This window comes from Eubalaena glacialis, chromosome 3 (genome assembly GCF_028564815.1).
Source record: "Eubalaena glacialis isolate mEubGla1 chromosome 3, mEubGla1.1.hap2.+ XY, whole genome shotgun sequence".
In the NCBI taxonomy this organism is placed as follows: Eukaryota; Metazoa; Chordata; class Mammalia; order Artiodactyla; family Balaenidae; genus Eubalaena; species Eubalaena glacialis.
In genome coordinates this window covers 146,512,917-146,534,218 of record NC_083718.1, presented here as the reverse complement: position 1 = coordinate 146,534,218, position 21,302 = coordinate 146,512,917, and the positions used below count along the sequence as shown (strand labels likewise).

Below are 21,302 nucleotides of genomic sequence, written 5' to 3'. Positions count from 1 at the left end.
GTGGAAGCATCCGTGGGGAGCATGGGTGGGGCAGTATGGTCCAGCCCAGGTCACCATGGTGAATAGTGAGGCCAAAGTAAGATGCACATAGCACAGGGAGATCAGCTCGGTGCTTTGTGACCAGCTAGAAGGGTGGGATAGGGAGGGTGGGAGGGAGGGAGACGCAAGAGGGAAGAGATATGGGGATATATGTATATGTATAACTGATTCACTTCGTTATAAAGCAGAAACTAACACACAATTGCAAAGCAATTATACTCCAATAAAAACGTAAAAAGACAAAGTAAGATGCACAGCCCTGTGTGTGAGGGAAGGGCCTGGAACACTGCTCAAACAGTATCCGTCTGGGGTGGACTCCCAGCTCAGGGCTTCGGGGCCTGAGCACAGGACTGAGGAGGCAGAGATGTGAAAGGGCATTTGCTTGGAGGCAGACTACCCTGCCCTCTAGCCCTGACTGCTGTTCACTCAGCCTGCTCCCCTCCCCCTGTGGGGACAGGGGTGGCTGAACTTCTCAGAGCCTTTTTCCTCATCTGTAAAGTGAAGTTAGTAACTCCTCCTCCTCCCCACAAGTTGCTACAAGGATTCCCAACCTAATGCCTTACATCCAGTGAGCACCTAATAAATGGTAGCTAACTGAAAATAAAAATAGTAGCAAACACTTAGAGGACTCACTACACACTAGGGTTTGTTGGAAGTACTTTGCAAATAGGAACTGATTTAATCCACACAATAACCCTGTGCGGAAATGTTATTAACAATAAGAATGATGATGATAATATAATAGCAGCATAATTAGCACTTCCCACAGGCCAGGCATTGTTTACAACTTTCCACATATTAACTCTTACAAACACCCTGTGGAGTAAATACTATTAATGTGCCCACTACACAGATGAGGAAACTGAGGCAGAGATTGGTGAACCTGCCTGAGGTCATCTGGCTAGTAAAGGTGGAGTTGGTCTTCTCACCCAGCTTAGCTATGGTACCTCTCAAAGGATAAAAGCTCAGGAAAATCCTAAAGAAAGTAAGAGGACATTGTTGTCCTTCCTGTTTATAAATAAGGAAACAAAGGCTCAGAGAGGTGAGGTGTCACATAGCTGCAAACTGGAAAACTGTCTTTCTTTCTGGTAATGATAATCAAACCATAGCCTTTCAATCTGTGGTCCAGAGCTACATCCATTTCACCACAGTCCTTTCAACAATCAAGTAAGTTAGTAGAAATATGTTCTACCTATTCTTCGAAGCTGGGCTGAAATCTGTAAATGTAGAAACAAGAATTTAGGAGCTTTCTGGCTTTCTTCCAGAGATAAGCGATCATAGCTAGGTGGGACCTGGACAGTTGGGGGAAAAAAAAAAAAAAGCACAATGTTAAAAAGCAACTTTATGTACTCTGATAATTAACAAGAACAAAACGCATTTGACCCAAAATGGGATGTAGTGTGAACCAAACGAGGTCTTCAATCATTTGGAAATGCTAACAGGCCAACTGCCTGATTAAACACAATTTGTATAGTCAATAAAAAATGCAAATGACTATTTTACTGGCAAATACAGCATTAGACTTTGCTTGATATGAGGATTAAATTGCATTTCAAGAACAATTCAGGAGGTCAAATTATAAATGAACATCCCCTTCCATTGTCCTTAGGTTCTGGAGGCCAGGATAGGAAATAAAATAACAAAAATAATTGCCTGCCACTGTGTGCCATTTCAGTTAAAATCCACGCCAGTTTTGTGTAGTGGAGAATAATATTTAAGCCCCCAAATGGGTCCCGTAATTTAGCACATAATTCCTTGAAATTTACATGGCACACTCCCACTCATCTGAATCAACTGATAAACTCTCTTTTATTTGTATTAAAGAAAATGGGGATTAAAAGGTCGGGAATCCACACAGTGTAGATACTGAGAGCACGGGCCCCATTTTAAAACCTTTTAGTCAATAATCTGGCCCAGAGCTAAATCAAGTACACAGGAATTACGTTTGACTGCAAATATTCCGCGGTAACAGACAGGAATAAGACATGCATTCTGGATCCCACAGAAAAATATGGAATCACAGATGTTGCTTTTGAGCATCTTTATTTCTGAAATTACAAATAATCATTGTTGGCATCTGCGAGCAGAAAAACTAAAAAAGCAAAGAAATACCTCATCACCACATTATGATGTGATAAAACCTCAGGATGGCAGGCAGCCGGCAAGGCATTAACACAGTTGTGCATTTTACATTCAGAGATGCACATGTCATTTTGGTTAAACATCACTGCCCGATTTCCCAAATTTCCCCTTTTTATTTTTTTCTCTACATTTTTCACATTAACTTCAAGCAAGACAAGTTTATACAGCCTCTAATATCTTGTTACAGCTATTGTCCTTTTCTTTCTGAAAGCTGGAATATATTTTTAGAGATGTTGGTAAACATGACTAATTCAAGAAGAAATTACAGAGACACTCAGATTGCACGGGATGAGCAAACAGAGAACCAAATAGAAGGGTTTGATTTCTTTGCAGTTCTTTGACCATTGGGTAAAATTTGGATTCAGAAAACATGGAAATTAAAAAAAAAAAAATGCCCTGGAAATAGGTACAATGCAGCTCAAATATGCTAATGATCTGAGGATATTCTGAACAACTTCCCTGGAACTCACAGCGACACTAGGGACTAGTTTTGATTACTGTATGTCAGGCATGTTCTACATGCTTACAAATTAATCTGGTAGGCAGGTATCACCTTTTCCACTGTACAAATGAGGCATGGAGGGATTAAGTGATTTGCCAGTGATTACATGGTTATAAAGGTTGGAGGAGGTCTGGCTTCTGAGTGGCTCTTAAATATCAATATAACATTATTCGGCCACTTAAAAGTCTCTGGATGTTACCTCTCTGTGCCTACCCTATTTATTAAGATGATTTCCCTAAGCAATTTGTATTTGTTATTTATATGCATAGGAAGTATACAAATAGTACTTTCCCGTTTTGCAGATAAGAAAATACAGGTTAAATAGTTGCTGCTCTGGACCCCCTCCCAGCACGTGGTAGGGCGGGATAGGAACCCTGAAGGTCAGTCTCCTCTCCCACACAGCACAGCCTCTCCCCCCAGTATCGGTCTCTCTGGGGAGCATTCTCAGAGCGTGTGTTATTCACTCACTCTTGAAAGATGCTGATGCTGCAACTCTTCAGTGCCCTGCACCTCAGCGCCTGGCACCTAAGCACAAACTCAATAAGCACTGGAAACACTCCATCTAGAATCCAAACTTCTCACCACGGCCTCAGCTAATACTCTGCTGCAAACCGCCATCAGCTTCTTTGTGGATTATCGCTATATCCTCCTAGCGGTGTTCTCTGCCCCTGCTCAGACTCCCCTACAGTGGGTTTTCAGAACAGCATCAGATTCTTTGATACTAGGACAAAGCGCTCTATGACCTTCCTGCCTGACCCCCTTTATTCCTCTGACCTCCTTGGCCACCATCCTCCCCTCCGTGCCCTGTCCCAGGCACACGGGCCGCCTTGCCATTCTTTCCACACACATGGCGTGCTCCCACCTTGGCACCTGTGGCAGCAGGCCCACGCAACCTCCTTCAAGTCTCAACTCAAATGTCACTTTCTTAGGGGAGCCTGCCCCAATGTCCCTGTTTAAAATTGCAAACCCTACCCCCTATGTGCACAATCTGTCTCCTCTGCTATGTTTTCCTCCAAACACTTTCTATATTAGAAACTCGCACATTAGTTGTGTTTCTTGTGCAGATCTCCCAACTATAATGTAAACCTCTCTATGGCAGAGACTGTTTCACTGACTGCTGCATCTTTAGCACCTAGACAGGGCCTGTCTCAGGAGCAGGTGCTAATGACCATGGGAGGGAGGAGGGGAGGGAGGAGGGGAGGGAGGAGGGGAGGGAGGAGGGGAGGGAGGGAGTAAAGAAAGAAGGAAGAGCATCCTCACACTTCCAGGAGTGTCCACGGCAGACTAGTTCCCCCCAGAACTTCCAGAACTCCAAGGTCTTTCTTTGTTTTTAATTGAAGTATAATTGATTTACAATGTCATATTTCAGAGGTACAACACAGTGATTCAGTTATTCATATATATATATATATATATATATATATTTTTTTTTTTTTTTTAGATTCTTTTCCTTTATAGGTTATTACAAGATATTGAATATAGTTCCCTGTGCTACAGTAGGTCCTGGTTGGTTATCTATTTTATATATTGCAGTGACTAAGGTCTTTCTGTTCACTCTTTTTTCTTCTCTTTTCCCTCCCTCTCTGTCCCCCTCGCCTACTTGCATTCCTTGTGTCCCAATTCGGAAGAACAGAGTCTTCCCTGAAAAACCTAAATCCTATAATATAATCAGGGACATATTTAGATGTGTCGTTTTGCTCATTTTAGATGATGGCTGTGGTATGTGTCCTTCTTTGCCATTTCAACCCCCTCCTTGCACTGGCCATTCTCAATAGCTGGTAGCCTGAACGCAAGCATCTAGATACAAGGTTCAGTTTTTCAAAGTTTCTTTCCCAAAATTAGAAATAAGTTGATGTCTAATATCACCTTATAAAGGCAAAGGGACCTGGTTAAACACATATATGGTATCTATTTCTGCTTACCATTATACAGTAATCTGGAACCCCACCTAAGCCCGTAACTCTTCACATGATTGCTCAGCGTGCCACAGTGTGATATTATTCAAGTGCAGTCCTTTAGGTCTAAGGTCCCATGTCACAGCCCCAACCCTGACAGGTTCAAGGAGCCTTGGACAAGTCATTCCGGCTCTGTTATCTCAACCATAAAACTATTAAGAACCCCTACTTCATAAGTTTACTAAAAGAAATGAATGAGATGTAGTTTATAAAGTGTTTAGAAGCTGTATTATCTTTTTTTATAAGTTTATAAAGTGTTTAGAAGCTGTATTATCTTTTTTTCTGATTATAATCACAGCTCAATTTTTTTCTCCATTGTTAATTTTTTTTTCTTTTCCTTGTCTTACTGCATTAGCTAGAACCTTCAGCACAGTAGTGACTGGAAGTATAAAATACTTTCTTGTCTCATTTCCAATATCAGAGATAATTTCTTCATAAAAGCTATATTACCTTGGCCAAGTTCATTATCTTTTTTAAGGCTCAGCTCCTCATCTGTGAAACAGGGTGAATGAACGGTTGACTGCTGAGTGACGATGAGATGAGAGGAAGCACAGAGGAAAGCCTGACACACCATCCCTCGTCAGCACCTGTCCATCACCACCATGTTTCTGCCCGTCTCCTTCTTCCTGACTTAAGAAAACATAGCACTTCTTTTTTTAATCAACCGTTTTCAAAGCCTTTAACAAAGCACTCCGTTATATTCTTATTACTAAATTGTCACTTCTAAAGGCACACTTAAGAAAGGAAAGTGAGAATGAGAACTGATTACAGACCAGTGATTTCAGGCTGACACATGAATTGAGCCGATACGTTTAAGGTACTCATGGTCTCATTTTTTAAAAGCCACCTTTTAATCAAAATCCAACCTGTATTTGCTGAACCTACCCTAGGTGCACACTACCATATTAGATGCAATAAAGAGTTTTCAAGGATTATAATTAGAAAGATGTGTTGAATTCAAAAATTAAGATATGATCCCTTATAATCTAGTTATGACATTTAGTGCCAAAAAGTTAAGTGTCAACAAAAGGTTTTCATGTTTAAGCAATAGATGTTATTCCGAAGTAGCACTTATTAATTTCCCAGTGAATGCCAGGGAGGCAACACTCTGGGGCTTTATGGAGACGGTAGAGATGGAGCAAGGTCTAGGATACTTTGGATTCATTCAATGAACTTGTCCTGTGATGGACATTTCTGAGGCTGGTCACTCAGGCTGATTTGGAAAATGCCAAAGAGCAGAGAAAAATCCCTTCCAGTTCCCTTCCAGTTACCCCAAGTAGAAGGGAATTTGCATAGTAGACATTACTGCAACCCTACCCTCATTGATTCATTTGAAAAGGGGAAGAAGAGGTAAGACGTTATTTCTATGCCTTAAGCCCCTCTCCAGAAAGAAAAAAATCCCAAACCAAAACACATAGCACAAAACTCTGGAAATCCTGACACTGAACTAAAACAAATTAATGCTCGTACAAGAGCTCATTCTTCTTGATTATATCTAAAAGCATGCGCCTGTTGTCAATTTGCATGTGTTCTGTGTTGGAAAATAAGCACCCTGGGTCTAATGAGAAGCAAACAGTGAAAATCCATCCTGCTGCTGTGGCTCAGGAAAACCTCAGATCCACTCTCTGCATCTGTGTGCCGTGGCCCGTGAAGGCTGTCTATCAGATACACTGTACTGGAAGTGATCGGGCAGCCATCTGTATTGATTCCTGCGGCCACTATGGAAAGGCAGCCACTGTAACCATTCACTGGCTACATGGAGACACAATCTACATCTGCTTCAATCCCTTTGGAGGCTGCAGTATGCAGGCTCTGCCTGGCCAGCCCTGCTCAGTACATAACCATAGGTAACACTTACTGAGTGTCAGTCTCTGGCCTGGCCTTGTGCTAAGTGCATGCACTGCACATTTTATTCCTCACAAGCCTGCTGTGTGTGTGCACTGAGGAAGCAGAAGCACAGAGGCTTTGCGGCTAGTAACCAGGTCTGTCTGGTACCAGCCCCTGAACTCTGCACTAGAAGAAGAGTCATATCCTGAGCACCCACTCGCGTTACCTCTTTTCATCCTCCTAACAGTTCTAGATGATGGGCATGATGATCACAGGAAACAGAGGCTCAGAGAAGCGGATTAATTTGCTCAGGGAAGAGTAGAACTGGCTTCCCCCAGGCAGCACATCCATGGCTCTCCCAACACCCAGGTGCTGTTCTAAGAACTTCACATGGTAGCACTCAGCAGCCCCACAAAGTGGCTACTGTTCTTCACCCCCATTTTACAGATGAGGAAATCGAGGCCTGTGGAAATCAGTACTTGCCTGAGGTTACACAGCTGGTAAGTGGCAGAGATTCTGAGATAGCTAGTCTGATCTCAGAGTGTGTGCTCTTAACTCCCACGCTGCATCTCTGATCGCTGCATCTCTGATCAGAGAGGCTCCCTACATCCAAACCCCCCACCCTTCCCCTCCACCCCAGTTCCTCCCTACATTCAGATCCATACAGTCTGGCTGGTTCATTCTCTGGCACATGGCTGGGAAGAAGCTGGGAGATCACCTGGCACCAAACCTTGGTTCTAGTGCTAAGCAAACAAATAGGCCATAAGACTTATTTCTATGCCTGCGGATTTTTCACTTGTCCACACCATGCCATAGACACCTGTACAATAAAACTATTAGCTTGACATGAATATCAGGAACACACTTAAAGAAACAAAGGGAGATTCCTTCTAAACCTTCAGGTTCTAACTCCTCTGAATGTGGGTTTTTATTCAAATGCCAAGTATTGGTGTGTCTGTGTATGTATGTGTACCAAACAAGGGGTCCCTAAACAAAAAGAAAGAAAAAATTCTTGTAATTTTTTTCTCTCTCTTTTTTTGAGCTATTAGACTCTCAACTAGGTTAATTCATCTTAGAACAAGAACACAGATCTCATCTGCTGCATCTAACCATAGCTTTTCCCACACCTTAGAGCACAAAGGTCCTGAGAAAAGATTACTACCAAGAATTCACTAAAAAGAAATGTTCTCCATCCAGCTATTGGTCAAATAGGTTTAGGGAACACCACATGTAAGAACCCCCTTTTGATGACACAGAATGCACCCTGACATTATCAAAGTCCTCAGAAGCTCTTAGGTAATGACATCTATTAAACACTGTTCAACACTACTTAACGTTAATTGAGAACGTTCTCTGCTACTTTGTGCAAAGTAGTATTCCAGGAATATCCTTTGACTTGCTTCATTTTATCCTGACAACAGCTCTATGAGGCAGGTCCTATCATTATGCCCATTTTACAGGTGAGGAAATGGAGGTAGGTTAAATTACTTGCTCATATACAGTTTGCCCTAACCATTTGGAAGCACCCAGAAATTCCCCGAAAGAACCTTACTTCTTCTCACCTCCTTGCCTTTGTCATGGGTTATTTTCTCTGCCTGGAACTCCCTTTCAACCCCCCCTTACCTCACTGATTCCTACAAATCTTGTGAAACTTTGCTTCTCCCCAAGGTTTTCTTTTCTTTTTGTTTTTATTGAAGTATAGTTGATTTACAATGGTGTGTTAGTTTCAGGTGTACAGCACAGTGATTCAGTATATATACATAATTCTTTTTCAGATTCTTTTCCCATATAGGTTATTACAAAATATTGAGTATAATTCCCTGTGCTATACAGTAGGTCCTTGTTAGTTATCTATTTTATATATAGTAGTGTGTATATGTTAATCCCAAACTCATAATTTATTCCTCCCCCCGCCCCGCCTTCCCTTTTGGTAACTGTAAGTTTGTTCTCTATGTCTGTGGGTCTATTTCTGTTTTGTAAATAAGTTCATTTGCATCTTTTTTTCAGATATAAGCGCTATCATGTGATATTTGCCTTTGGCTTACTTCACTTAGTATGATAATATCTAGGTCCATCTATGTTGCTACAAACGGCATTATTTCATTCTTTTTTTAAATTTCATTCTTTTTTTTTTTTTGGGGGGGGCGTTGGGTCTTCGTTTCTGTGCGAGGGCTTTCTCTAGTTGCGGCAAGCGGGGGCCACTCTTCATCGCGGTGCACGGGCCTCTCACTATTGCGGCCTCTTGTTGCAGAGCACAGGCTCCAGACGAAGGCTCAGTAGTTGTGGCTCACGGGCCCAGTTGCTCCGCGGCATGTGGGATCTTCCCAGACCAGGGCTCGAACCCATGTCCCCTGCATTGGCAGGCAGATTCTCAACCACTGCACCACCAGGGAAGCCCCAAATTTCATTCTTTTTTATGGCTGAGTAATATTCCACTGTATATATGTACCACATCTTCTTTATCAATTCCTCTGTCAATGGACACTTAGGTTGCTTCCATGTCTTGGCTTTTGTGAACAGAGCTGCAATAAACATTGGGGCACTCGTATCTTTTTGAATTATAGTTTTCTCTGGATATATGCCCAGGAGTGGGATTGCTGGATCATATGGTAACTCCACTTTTAGTTTTTAAGTGACCTCCATACTGTTCTCCAGAGTGGCTGTACCAATTTACCTCCCCACCAACTGTGTAGGAAAGTTCCTTTTTCTTCACACCCTCTCCAGTATTTATTATTTGTAGACTTTTTGATGATGGCCATTCTGACTGGAGTAAGGTGAAACCTCATTGTAGTTTCCCTAAGGTTTCTTATTGCCACTCCCTCAAAGGTGATCAGAGGCTGCACTGCACTTACCCTGCTATATCATAAGGCTGCTTTTATGTGCCTGTCTTTGCGCGGACAGGTCCTTCATGGCAGGACTGTGTTTTGTTATCAACTTATCTCCGGCGCTGGGCACAGCACTTGGCCCAGAGCAGATGCTCAATAAATGTTTCCTAAGGGAAAAAATTCCCTCTCTAAGACAGTGAGCACTGTTTGCAGGAAAACAAAGTTCAAGATGACACTGAGAACAATAGCTCTAACTGACTGAGTTCAGCCACTGTGCCAGGCCGTGACATACAGCGTGTCATTTTACCCTCACCGGAGCCTTTCAGATATTTGCAAATATTATCCTCATTTTACAATGAGGCAAATTGAGGCTAAATGATGGTAACTGACCTGCCCCAACTCATGCAACCAGAATGCAAGAACAAGGTGCTGCTCAAGAAAACTAGCTTGCAATTGAACTAAGATGCAAAACCCAAGACCATCCAGTTCCAAAGTTCCTGCTCTTCACACATGCGGTTCCATGCTGCCAATGTGCAATTTGCAGATATGATTCTTTTAGTAACTGAGATCTCTTCTAGAACATTCTTCTCTTAAGGAACACCACCTCTGCCCAGGCTCTTCTCTAACTGCTGAAGGAAATGAGCTGAGATAGCCTTCAGCTATACCATCGTGGTGATGGTTGGAGAAATGAATCCTGTGCCGTTTTGCATTTGCTGCTTGTGAATCAAACTGTGAAAGCTAATTTAAAAACTTTCACACTTGGTTTGAATGAGGACTGTCAGCACTTTGCGAATGCTAAATTGTACACAATTAGCTCAGACAGTGTGAGTTCAGGCACACCCAGCAGCCTCTCAAATGAAAAGGCCCCCATGGTCACCCTGATGAAACAAGGGGAAAGTTAGAGAAGGCTGTAGCAAAAAGAAGTATCAAGAAGTGTCAGGGGCTTGTGAGGGACTTGGGTACTGATACATCTGTCCCAGTTTGTAATCCCATTATGATGGAGTTCCCCCCAACGCCCCAGGAGCGCCAGTGCTTCAGTGAGATCACAGACTCTGGGGCACACACGCCTGGGTTAGATTCCCAGCTGTGACGGCCACGAGCTACACATCCTGGGGTGAGTTATGTAAGACACGGAAACCTTTGTTTTGTCATCTGTAGAACAGGGATAATACTACAGTCATCATAAAGCTTTTGCTAGGATTTTACAGGATGCATGGAACACCCCCAGCATGGTGCCTCCCAGGTCAGAAGCCTGGTGATACTTGATGCTGTTGTCATGCCTGTCATGTGCTACCCCGATAGGATGTGCATACCTTGAGGGCAGAGACACAGTCTTGTTTACCTATGGTCCTGGCACATCTGTACTATCTTACAGCCCAATCTTCTTCAGGATGATGATTATCATTATTATTAGTAACAATACAGTTTTGGCCTTGAGTGGGTCCTAAGTCTTTGGCAGAATGCAATGGAAGGAGCACTGACGCTGGACCTGGGGACCCGAGTTCCCACCCTGGATCTGCCTTCCCTCCTGGCCAGGGGCACCTGCACAAACCGTTTGATCCCCCAGCACAGCACCTGACTTAATATAGCCCATCACTGGTAAATTGTTTTGGATGAACAAATAATAGTATACTTGACCCTCTATTTTCTCATCTGAAAAATAAAAAAATAATTAACAACTGCCTCAGAGAAAACGGACCAGAGGGCAGTCTGTAAAGGGGGAAAAGAAAAGCACTACATCAGGATAAAGGTGAGGAGTGAGCGGGAACCAGCAGAGATGACAGAAGAGCCTGCCTCCTCTCCAGGCTCCAGTGTTACCAGTAAGTCCATGGTCAGTAACGCCATCTTTTTGGACCTATTCCTGTATCTAAATAATAAGAGCTTCTATCTGAGTGATGTCTCATGCCCGGTTATCTGACTCGGAAATTCTACAATCTTTCATAACTACCAGAAGGGAAAAAAAAAGACTTAATAAAAGAATTTTAATAAGAGCAGTTCAATTTTAAGGCAAAAATAACTGTAATTACTTAGAGCCTTCATAACATCTAAAATCTGATTAAAATGTACCATCGTTTATGAGCTGAGATTAGATGGCTATCATGTATCACGGCCCTGCAATTACTGCTAGCGCCTGTGCACAGAAAAAGCTCTGGATTGCTTCTTTTTTACACTTGCATGGTACTCGAATCCCTCAATAACAGGGGAATTTTAATGCATAATAGATACAAAAGAGGATGAGAAATGAATGTTTGTTGAGCTACTGTTGTAGGGCAGCAACTGGGCGGCACGTGAGAAATACGGCTAATGTAGAAATTAACATCGTCACTGGAAGAATGAAAACCCTGGAACTGGGAAGGCCACACAGGTGGAAAGTGGAAGAGGTGAACCAGATGCTGCTTGGTTGCCAAGAATGCGTGCTTTCACTCCCAAAGGGCTGAACTGGGCAGAGCAATGTCTACATCATGGCTTCACCGCGGTCAGTTCCCATGTGGCAGTTCTCACCCGTTTCAGAGGAGGAGGGAGAAGGTGGAGGAGGAATCCACGCGCCAGGTAATATTTGAGCTTCAACTTGATTTCATAGGTACGATCCTGAAAGCCTACTATGCATTTTACTTGAAGAATGCTACCTCACAGATATTCTGATGCAGAAACAATTAGGATTTTAAAACATTCATCCTTTCAACACACAACTACCGACTGCACGTTCATTCATCAAACAGTGAAAAGTCAATTCTCAGAGAGCCTTTCTTGGCCACCCCATGTAGAATGGAACCCCCATCCTTCTTATCTCTGCTTTGCTTGTCTCCTCATATTTTGATTCTTAGCCTACACATACAGATGCAAAGTTACACATTTATTTATAAATTCTATTTCTTAAATTTGTCATCTCAATGACCAAAAATAAAAAATGGAAGCTCTCTTTTGATAGGAATTTCTAATCTGTGTTGTCACTGTGGCTTCCAAACACCTGGAACAGTGTCTAGAACACAGGAAAATATTTACTGTGAAATATCTGTTTGATGAATGAATTACTTAAAAGCTGAGGCCACAGCAGAGCAAATGGAGAGGCTACTTTTCAGACCCATATAGCAAGTTCTCAAAATACAGTGAGGTTTTTTCTAAGTCTCTTTACCTCAGACTATCCGAATTTGCCATATACCTCTTTAATTATCCATTCAATCATTTAACAAGTATTTATTGAGTACCTGTGGTGGGATAGGAACTGTTTCAGGTGCCTGAATTCTAGTTGTAAACAAAAGAGATAAAGCCCATGAAGCTTATATTCTGGTGGAGAAAACCAACAGATAAAAGAAAATACACCTCCTATAACGTAAGGCGGTAATGAGAGCGATGACATCAAATAGGGCAAGGAGAGAGAGTGACAGAGTGAACGAGAGAGGCTAGTTCAGTTCAAGGGCAGGGAAGGCCCCTCTGAGCAGGTGAAGTGTCAACAAAGGCGGGTTATTCAAACTAGGAGAGGACCTGGGGTCAGCAGGACAGCAGCAGCAAAGTCTCACCCCACTGTATCAACAGGGCCCTAACACTCCTCATCTTCGACCCTTGGCTTCCTCACCTGGTACAGTGGCAATAATAATACTCGTGCTGCCTACCTTGCAAAATAGGCCTGCCGTGACCATCAAATGAAATATCCCAGTTCCAGGGGCGGGGGCAGGGAGGGCAAAATGGGTAAAGGTGGTCAAATGGTACAAACTTCCAGTTATAAGATAAATAAGTCCTGGCATGTAATGTATATCATGTGACTACTGTTCACAAGACTGTATTATAAATTTGAAAGTTGCTAAAAGAGTTGATCTTAAAAGTTCTCACCACAAGAAAAAGAACTATAACTAGGTGTGGTGATGGCTGTTAACTGAACTGACCACAGTGATCGGTTCCCCAAATGTACACATACTGAACCATTATGTTGTATACCTAAAACTAACACGATGTTATATGTCAATGACATCTTAATAAAAAAATAACTCCTGGCTGCTTTTTATACTTCAATTTTTAGTGCTTAGACTTAAACTATAAATGGCCAGGTTCAAAATGATGCATATGAAACATCTGTAATAAAATACAAGAATATCCAAGTAAAGCTGTCTTGAAGTAATAGTGGTTCTAATTTTCCAGGCATTTTGAAGTGATTTTAAAGCAATGGGAAAAAAAAATCCCATTTCCCCCATCCATGAGATGAAGGGGTTGCATTACAACATGATTTCTATGATCCCTTCTTGTTCTAATTTGCTAAGATTCTGTTGATATGAAAGAGGCTTATAAGCTCTAATTTGCTGCACAAATGTGTGAGATAATGGTCATCACAATGCTTTTTATCATTACTCCAATGATCTACTTTGGTTCTGGAGTTCAGAGCCCCCAGCATCAAGGCGTTGTTTAGACTCATTTTATTTAAGTGATTTCAAGATCTCATTGAAAATGTAACTTGAATAGTAATTTCATTCCTAGAGATGTTTTGTTGTCTAAGCCGTAATTTAAATGTCCATCCTTAATTCTCCTAATTATCAGCACTAATGAGAGACAAAAATGGCATAGCTAATCCAAAAGGCCTATTCTAATTTGGTTTTAGGCAGTAGTTTAGGATTTTGTTTTTAAGTGTTAGATCTGCCTTCCCAGTCCTATTGTGGCTAAGTTACCACTAAAAAGAGCAAATTCCAGGTAAGCAAGAGATGCAGGGAAAAACAAGGGTGTTACCACACTGCTGTCTGTGGATGAGCTTCGGGGCTCCATCACTCCTCTGACACTGCAGCAAAACTCCTTTGTTTGCATTCTAACCTCAGGAAAATGAACTAATCTCAACAACGTTCCAGGTTCTCTTCTAGATGGAGCATTTGGCCCTTTGATCAACATGACCTGGACCAATCAGCGAGAGTATCTGGGGAAGCACAGGACTATAAATTCACCTCAAATGACGTATCAACACAAGCCTAAAAAAGACAAACTGATGTAGCACTCAAAACTTACTGTTTCCTCTGCGCCAGGCAAGTTGTTGAGAGATGGGAGTACAGATATACCTCAGAGATAGATATTGGGGGTTTGGTTCCAGACCACCAAAATAAAGTGAGTCACACGAATTTTTCTGGTTTCCCAGTGCATATAAAAGTTATGTTTACACTATACTATAGTCACTAAATATACAATAGCATTATGTCTAAAAACATACATACCTCAATTAAAAAATGTTTGATTGTTAAAAAATGCTAACCATTGTCTGAGCCTTTAGCGAGTTGTAGTAGTAGTAACATCAAAGATCACTGATCACAGGTCACCATAACAAATATAACAATAATGAAAAATTCTGAAATATTGCGAGAATTACCAAAATGCGACAGAGACATGAAGTGAGGAGATGCTGTTGGAAAAATGTGCCAACAGACTTGCTGGATGCAGGGTTGCCACACACCTTCAATTCGTAAAAAACACAGTATCTACGAAGGCAATAAAGCGAAGCACCATGAAACGAGGTATGCCTGTACAGAGATGAGTGGATTTTCTCTGGCCCCCAGAAGCTCAGCGTCCACTGCAGGAAACAGACCACTGAGAAATTCACAAGTCGGCTAAACTGTCACAGGGACTACAACAGAAGAGGACAGAGGAAAAGCCAAGGAGAGGGGGCAGCTGTGCCTTCACACAGGAGGTGACCCTTGCTCTGTGTCTTGCAATACAAATAAATGGTTGCAAAATACTTGAGGGGTGGCTGAGAAGCAGGAACCAATATTTATGAGTCAGGCTCAGCACGACATACATATGTGTGTGTGTGTGTGCACACACACGTATGTATACATATATATATGTGTGTGTGTATGTGTGTATATATACACATACACAGGGCTTGTAACTGTTGCCTCGTTTAAGGGCTCAAGTACTGGTGACACAGGTCTTACCACCCCATTATACAGGTGAAGTAACTGAGGCACAGAAAGGTGAAATAGCTCCCCCCACATCACTCCCCTTGCCAGAGTCAGGAATGAAAACCAATCTACCCTCCAGGAACCAACCAGGATGCTTTTCTCCCCCCACCCACCCCGCCCCCACCACCCCCCAACAAGTACCTCCACCATGCTATCTCAGTATCTGACCGGCAGCCCACTGTCTCCTGCCTCACTACACAAAAGCCTGAGCCATGTCACCTGGCTTTTCCTTCTCTGGAAACACCTCTCTTGTTTATCCCTCAATCTGTAGCTTGGGTTCTTTTCCCACTCCAAGAAGACCCCAAAGTTCTCCAGGGGAGAAGCCATTCTTGCCCTTGGCCTAGCTCCTTCATTCTTCCCCAAAACAGCGTTCCGCCTACAGAGGCAAGAGGTAGGTTCAGCCATCTGTAGGGGAGGCCATGACAGCCAACATACAGTTCAGACCCATTTCCTTCCCAACCTGGGAACAGAAAACCTTTAGTATCTCAAGTTCTAGGCAAGTGATCCTGACCCTCCCCCACCATTCTAAAGAGGGTCAAACCTTCTTCCTCTGTGACCCTGGGTCCTTCAACACAGCCTTCCTTTTTGTTCCGTATTTCTTTGTTTTTATCTCTTCTTCACGTTCTAAGTGGGATATTTCCCATCCCAAACCATCAGGCATTGGTAGAATTTCTGAGCACTTCTCTAATCCTAACCTTGCTTTTGTGAAATCACCACTGCACTTTGGGTAAAAGATTGTGGGTTTTTTTTTTGGTGTGTGTGTTAGGGCTCTGTGTAGCACCCAGACTGCCAGAGCATCCCACATTTCGCCTTTAATTTTCTGACATTAAGCTTCCTTCACTAGACTTAAAGCCCTATTTCTAAATCATGGGAAGCTGTAGTACCTTTTCTCTAAATGGGTAGTGAAAAAAAAAAAAGGAAGTTCTCTGAAGAGAGTCCTCAGGGTTTTGAAATGTTTGAAAATAATCTCTTTTCCATTAATGCACAGAGTAACATATTTCCCCTGCTGTTAAATGACACCTTTCAGGACTGATGATTAACATATAGTTCTACCACTTAGGCACCTTCAAGGAAAAAGTGACATGCATTAGTTCAGTGGCTGCAGAGGAATTCTGCATGAGGTATGTTCACGTGATGGGGAGAATTTTCCCTCCTAAGGGGAAAAGAACACACAAAAGCAAGCTATGGACAAAAATGAATCACATTCATCTGCAGTTTGTCCAAGAGTCACTACAAAAGAATATATTTTTATATGAATAAAACAGTGATTGTAGCCTCTTTTCCTTACCAATTATGTCTGCACAATCTCACCATCATGTGGCAATCCTGAGATACACACACTCATTCATGGGCAAGAAATGACAGGCATGGAATACTTCATCTCAACAGAAGAAAACCGTTGCAAGTGGCACCAACATTTTGAAATGGACCTGATTCCTTCAACGGCCACACCAGCAAGAGCCCAGCGCCCTTTCTCCTAGCCCACAAGGGCGCATCATCCCGAATCGCCGTCCTGATCAGCTACCCTTTATTCACAATTTACCACGTGGTGAGCCCCGTGATAAGCTACATATCCATCAAGTCAGTTGGCTTTCATGTTTATGAGGCAGACACTATTTTTAACCTTACTCTTGTTTTGTTAATTCTTTGTTGTTATTTTAATTTTTTATTGAGGTATAAGATTTACAACGTTGTGTTAGTTTCTGGTGTACAGCACTATATATTTTTTGTTGTTGTTTTGTTTTTTCAGATTCTTTTCCATTATAGGTTATTACAAGATACTGAAAATAGTTCCCTGTGCCATACAACAGGTCTTTGTTGTTCATCTGTTTTATATATAGCACTGTGTATCTGTTAATCCCAAATTTATCCCTCCTCAGCTTTCCCCTTTGGTAACCATAACTCTTGTTTTCTATGTTTGTGAGTCTATTTCTGTTTTGTAAATAAGTTCATTTGTATCATATTTTTAGAGTCCACACATAAATGATATCATATGATATTTGTCTTTCTCTCTCTGACTTACTTCACTTAGTATGATAATCTCTAGTTGCATCCATGTTGCTGTAAATGGCATTATTTCATTCCTTTTTATGGCCAAGTAATATTCCATTGTATATATGTACCACATCTTCTTCATTCGTTCATCTGTCAGTGGACTTTTAGGTCTTTTCCATGTCTTGGCTATGGTAAATAGTGCTGCTATGAACGTTGGGGTGCATGTATCTTTTCAAATTACAGTTTTCATCTTTGCTGGATATAGGCCCAGGAGTGGGATTGCTGGATCATATGGTAACTCTATTTTTAGTTTTTTAAGGAAACCTCCATACTGTTCTCCATAGCGGCTGCACCAATTTATTTTTTAACGAGGATACTGAGGCACAGAGAGCTTAAGGAACTAGTCTTTGGTCCCACCAGCCTATAAGTGGCACAGCCAGGATTTGAACACAGATCTGTTTGATTTCATCACTCTCTACTACTTTCTTACTTGCCATTATCATCCACCAATAGAGCTGACCACCCTTGTAGGTTCAAAGCTGTGTAATAACAAACCACATGCTAATGTCTGTTTGATGGTGTTAAATGTTCCATGAAAGGTACACAAGAAAAGGACAAGGCAGCTCCCACTTGGCCCCAAGGCCTGAAAGGAATGAGCTTTCTCTGTACTCAGATCAACTTGGTAGGATGCTTCTCAGGGAGAACAGCAATAATTATAAGTTCCTTGTCTGGCTGAGCCAATCAAAGGCATGCTTATACTTCCGACCAGCACTAAAAAGGGACAATGACCTTGGGAATGAAAGAGAAGTAAATCCCAAAGTCCAGGTGACTCCACATAAAATCAAAACATCTGGTATCAGTTGCCTTCAAAGAAAAATAGCTGTTCTAGTCATATGCCCAGACATTATGATAAAATGAAGATCTCCTTAGTGAAAGATCATGGTGAAGTTTGCAAACCACAGTCTGTGGGTTTGTGAAATGACTCTATGGATTCGGCTCATACAGAATTTACTAGAGATTTACTGAGCATGCTCTGCTAGGAGCTAGAGATACAGAAATAAAGAGGACAAGGTCCCTGACCTCAGAGAGGCTCAAATGAAACAAAAGGAAAAGACATTGAGGTAGTCACGCCAGCACCCCACTTCCTGGAGGCTCGCCATGGGACAGGCACTGTGACAGTTGCTTCATGTTTATTACCTCCTTAATGCTACAAAGAGATAACGCTATTATATGCAGTCTGCAAATGAGAAAGTTGTGGTCCAGAAGCGTTGAGTCACATGTTCAAGTTTCAAAAACTAGTAAAGAGCAGATGTGGGACTCAAACCTAGGTTTTTCAGACTCTAAGGACTGTTAACTACTAAGTTGCACTGGCTCCATGCTCAGAAATAACTGTACTGCGCCATTGTAAGGACAAAAACAGAGGTATACATAAGTCCAAGAGGAGCCACCAAGGAGAACGGAATTCATTTGGGGACACAAAGGAAAGGGGGGGGGGTATCCTTCAGAGGACTGATGTCTGAATCAGGTTTCGAAGGATACATAGGAGTTCGTCAGGCAGATAAAGGAGGGAGCTGAACATTCAAGGCAGCAAGAACTCAGGAGTCCAGAGGCAGAGAAGATCACAACCCACTAAGGAGTTGCAAGGAATTCTGTGCAGCAATTATATCAAGTGATACTAGCGAGAGCGATAATAAGGATAACAAGTTGGCTGCAAATACAGGCAGGGAACAGGCCAAAGGGTCAGACATACATGTGTGCACAAACATTACACATACATACATGTCTTTTTATGTGATTTCCTCAAGCAGGGACGAACTTGAGTTTTACTGGTCCCCTAATGTGAGTGCAAATAAGTGGAATTCAGCTAAGGCCATCATTGATTTTCATGGGGCCACTCACCTGCAAAGAGCCCAGTCTAGTGACACTGAGCTTATATAAAGCACCCACATGTGTTTGTCATTTCTCCCTGTTCAGAAATAACTACTAGCCTACCTAGCATGTAAATGGGGTATTTTGCACCTGTCCTTTTCTAGGGGACCTAGTTATAGTCAAAAAGGGAATGAAGCAATATAGAGAAAGAATCAAACTAAATGTAAAATGAGCATTATTTCATGTAAATAATCCCTTTACATGAAAAGGAAACTTTCAAATTTGAACCCAAAATAACTGAATTTCCAAATGCAAAGAGGCAGAAAACTCAGGCCTAGGTGACTTTGTCCCATCCAACATCATGCAGATATGTATGAAAAGATAGAAAATGAACCAGGTGAACAGTCAAGAGAATTCCAACGGAGACCCCACTCAGCCACTGAGTCACTGTATCACCTGGAGTGCATCATTTAACCCTCTAAGCCTCAGTTTATCATCTGGAAATAGGCACGATTATATACCTTACTCCATGTTTCTGATAAAGATTACATCAGAAAATGCGTATAAAGTACTTAAGCACAGTGGATGACAAACAATACTTACATGGCAATGTGAAAATATGTTAATCTAAAAAATACTTTTTCCTAAAACATGTTTTTAAAACATAAGGAGAGTTTAAGCTTGCATAGGGTGTGTCTATGCTTAAATGCTTGTAAATTTCTAATACTAGCAGCAGGGTGTGTCTATGCTTAAATGCTTATAAATTTCTAATACTAGCAGCTCCAGTTTATGGAGTATTCACTATAATGCCTTGTACTGACTCGCTTAAACTTCACAACCACTCAGTTGAGTAGGCACTATCATTACCTCCGTTTTACAGGTGAAGAAATCAAGGCACAGAAATTAAATTATTTGCCCAAAGATAACATGGATAGAAACTAATGGAGTAAGATTTAAACTCAGACATTCTAGTAACTTAGAGCCTTTCCTGATGCATCTCTTTAGAAATTACTCCTAGGGTGAGACAGTTAATTTTATGTGTCAACTGGGAGGGTGTTTTTGGATGAGAATAACATTTAAATTGGTGAATTTTGAATAAGCAGATTGCCCTTCATAAGGTGGGTGGGCCTCATCCTATCAGTTGAAGGCCTAGCTAGAACAAAAAAACCATCCTCTCCAAACAAGAGAGAATTCTCCAGCAAATGGCCTTCAGACTTCATCTGCACTATGAGACATCAACCCTCTGAAGGACACCCTGCTTTTCCTTTGTGCCCCCAAATGAATTCTTCTCTCTTTGTTGGCTCCTCTTGGACTTGTATATACCTCTGCTGTTGTCCTTACAATGCTGCAATATAATTATTTCTGAGCATGGAACCAGAGCAACTTAGTAGTTAAAACTTTGGAGTCTTGAAAACCTAGGTTTGAGGCCCAGATCTGCTCTTTACTAGTTTTTGAAACTTGAACAGGTGACTCAACCTTTCTGAACCATGGCTTTCTCATCTGTAGACTGCAGATAATAGTGTATCTCTTTGTAGCATTAAGGAGGTAATACACATGGAATCAGGTTTTGAAATATACATAGGAGTTCATCAGATGGAACTGCCAGATTCCATAAATGCGTGAAGCCAATTCCGTAAAACAAATCTTTCTATATATACACACATCCTCTTGGTTCTGCTTCTCTGGAGAATGCTGACTAATACATAGAGTTTCTTTTTTTTTTATCTTCTAATCCCATTTCTTACCTTTTCAACTCAATTTATTCAGCAGATAATTTCTGAGAGCTCCACATGAACTGGTCCTACACTATGCTTGATTACAAGGTTGAGAAGATACTCTCTGTTCAGTCCTCTTCTACCCCTGGTTTCCCACCCCTTGTTAGTCCACCCATCTCCTCTCTGGATTACAAGATCCTTGAGATCTGGGAGCAGTCTCTGTAGAACATCAAGTACAGAGCTTCAGATAGACAGCAGAGTAAATGCCCATCCATGTTGGTAAAATAAGTACTACTGACGCTTGCCATTGTGTTTTTCACCCTTTACTGAGTATGTGCAAGGCCCTATGCTAGATGCCCAGCATTCGTTTCTATCTCGTTTTGCCCCAATTTTAAGGAACAGAAAGGGAGATGCCAAGAGGTTAGCTTACCTGACTGGGACCACACAGAGTTATTCACACTCAGGTCTGTCTGAATCCAAAGCCAGCGGACTTCTCATCACCG

At 41.8% G+C, this 21,302-nt stretch overlaps 1 protein-coding gene across 10 annotated transcripts in view; it reads right to left on the bottom strand.

The window, feature by feature from the left end:
• Positions 1-21,302, bottom strand: part of DAB1 (DAB adaptor protein 1) — a 412,298-nt gene that overhangs the window by 325,887 nt on the left and 65,109 nt on the right. The gene's annotated exons all lie outside the window — the stretch shown is intronic.